Genomic DNA, 2,520 nt, shown 5'->3' with positions numbered 1-2,520 from the left:
TGTGTGTGTGTGTGTGTGTGTGTGGGTGTGTGTGTGTGTGTGTGCGCGCGTGTGTGGCACAGCTTCAAACACAGAGCTGTGCAGAGGTTGCTGGTGTGAATCCAAACCTCTGAATATAGAATAAATGGTGTAAAAAGACAGAAAACTTTGTTTTGAATGCAGCAGGTTAAACACTGGTCTGTTGACGTCTTTAAACATTAAATTATTTATTTATTATTAACTCTACAATCAGTTTGTGTTCAGCTGGCAGCTCTAATGAGGCGACAGCTAACGGGAGAAACATCACTTCTTTAAGTCTGTAAAATATAGTAACTAAACTGAGCTGTCGCAGCTAAAAACAGGTACAACATGAGCTAAAAGCTAATAGAAGCCAATGCTAGCTGAAGGACAAATGCAGCAAAACAATAAAAACAGCCAAATGTTAGCTACAAGTAAATGAACAGAAGCTAAGAGACTAGAAAAACACTGAGAGTACTGGAACAGCAGGTAACAGCTAAAAGTATAAACGGCTGACAAAAAGCTAAATGTAACAGAAACTAGAGAATTAGCATTCCCTGTGAAAATGCTGGTGTGAATGCCTCTTGTTGAGAACTTTAGCTGAAGCTAAGAAACAAATTGACGATGTCACTGATGATGTCACTGATGTAACTGATAATGTCACTGATGACATTATCGTAACCAAAATTGTAAAAATTGAATTTGCTAAAAAATATAAAAATTTAAAAAACCAAAAAAAAAAAAAAAAAACCAGCCTGAATGTCCTGAAGTAGCTGAATATTTTCTTATATGAATGGTTGAAGTAGCATAAAAACTGTGGAAGGAGAAGCCGTCCAAAAAACGAACCCATTCAAAGTCAATGGGAAAAAAACTGCTTAGAAATGGAAATTGCTAGAAAAAAAGTATAAAGATTAAAGATATTATAAGTCATTGCTGGAATGGGAAGAAGGAGCAGAACATTTTGATGTATGAATTGTAGAAACAGCACAAACACTGCAGGAGGAGGTAGGGTCCAAAAAACACAGACTAGTGATAGAATAATAATGAAGAGAAACATGAAAACAATATTGTGAACGCTGGAGGCATTCACACTGACAAAGGTAAAAGTAGCCAAACGCTAACTGAAAGTAGCTTAAAAAGAACCAGCAGCTGAAGCAGGGTTCAAAGAGAAAGAAAAGATAATATCCAGGGGTTAGACAGTGAAACAACTGGTTTTAGACCATCAGTATGGTGGAGGGCCTCCAGTGTCAGATCATCTCAGGAATGACACATACAGGTCCTGCTCAGTGGTCAGAGGGATTTGAACCATTCTTCCTGCAGGACAGTGTCCAGGTCACTACATGATGCTGGTGGAGGAAAACCTTTCCTGACTCGCTCCTTCAAAACACCTCAAAGTGTCTCAACAACCTTCAGATGTGGTGACTGTGCAGGCCATGGGAGATGTTCAACCTCACTTTCATGTTCATCAAACCAACCTTTCACCAGTCTTGATGTGTGTATTGTTGTCATCCTGATACACAACAACACCTTCAGGATACAATGTTTGAACCACTGGATGAACATGGTCCTCCAGAATGGTTCGGTAGTCCTTGGCAGTGACACGCCCATCTAGCATTGGGCCTAGGGAATGCCATGATACAGCAGCCCAAACCATGACTGATCCACCCCCATGCTTCACTCTGGACATGCAACAGTCTGGGTGGTACACTTCTTTGGGTCTTCTCCACACTGTAACTCTACAGTAAAGGTGGACTCATCAGAGAACAACATGTTTCACAGATTTGTGCTCCTGGAACCACTGAAACCAATGTTTGGCACAGTGACCAAAGGTTTGGTTATAGCAGCCCGGTCGTGTATATTGACCCTGTGGAGCTCCTGACGGACAGTTCTGGTGGAAACAGGAGAGTTGAGGTGACATTTAATTCTGCTGTGGTTTTATGTATGTTTGATACAACCCAGGTTATCACCTGAACATCTCTTTCAGACAGCTTCCTGTTGCGTCCACAGTTMATCCTGTTGGATGTGGTTGGTCCTTCTTGGTGGTATGCTGACATTACCCTGGATACTGTGGCTCTTCATACATCACAAAGACTTGCTGTCTTGGTCACAGATGCACCAACAACTTGTCCTCTTTTGAACTCTGATATGTCACCCATAATGTGTGCATTGTAATATTTAGAGCCAAACTGTGCTCTTACCCTGCTAATTGAACCTTCACACTCTGCTCTTACTAGTGCAGTTAATGAAGACTGACCACCAGGTTTCAGTTTCACTGTCTAACCACTGTAGCTAAAGCATTAAATGCCATCTGATCACTGAGTTATAGTAAGAATCCATCCTGTCTCCTCATCTCATTTAGTCTTATCTGAACTGTTGGACGGCCAGATCCAACAAGATTTCAAACAGGATGGATTAGTTTCTTTAATGCAGTTGAATGAGACTTTAACTGAAATTATTCTTTAGTTTGAACTTGAGCTACGTCTGCAGGGGAGAGGCTGACATTTGGAGTTATTTGTTATGAGC

Source organism: Austrofundulus limnaeus, unplaced genomic scaffold, assembly GCF_001266775.1.
Source record: "Austrofundulus limnaeus strain Quisiro unplaced genomic scaffold, Austrofundulus_limnaeus-1.0 Scaffold662, whole genome shotgun sequence".
NCBI classification, from domain to species: domain Eukaryota; kingdom Metazoa; phylum Chordata; class Actinopteri; order Cyprinodontiformes; family Rivulidae; genus Austrofundulus; species Austrofundulus limnaeus.
Note: the sequence above shows the minus strand (reverse complement) of the source record.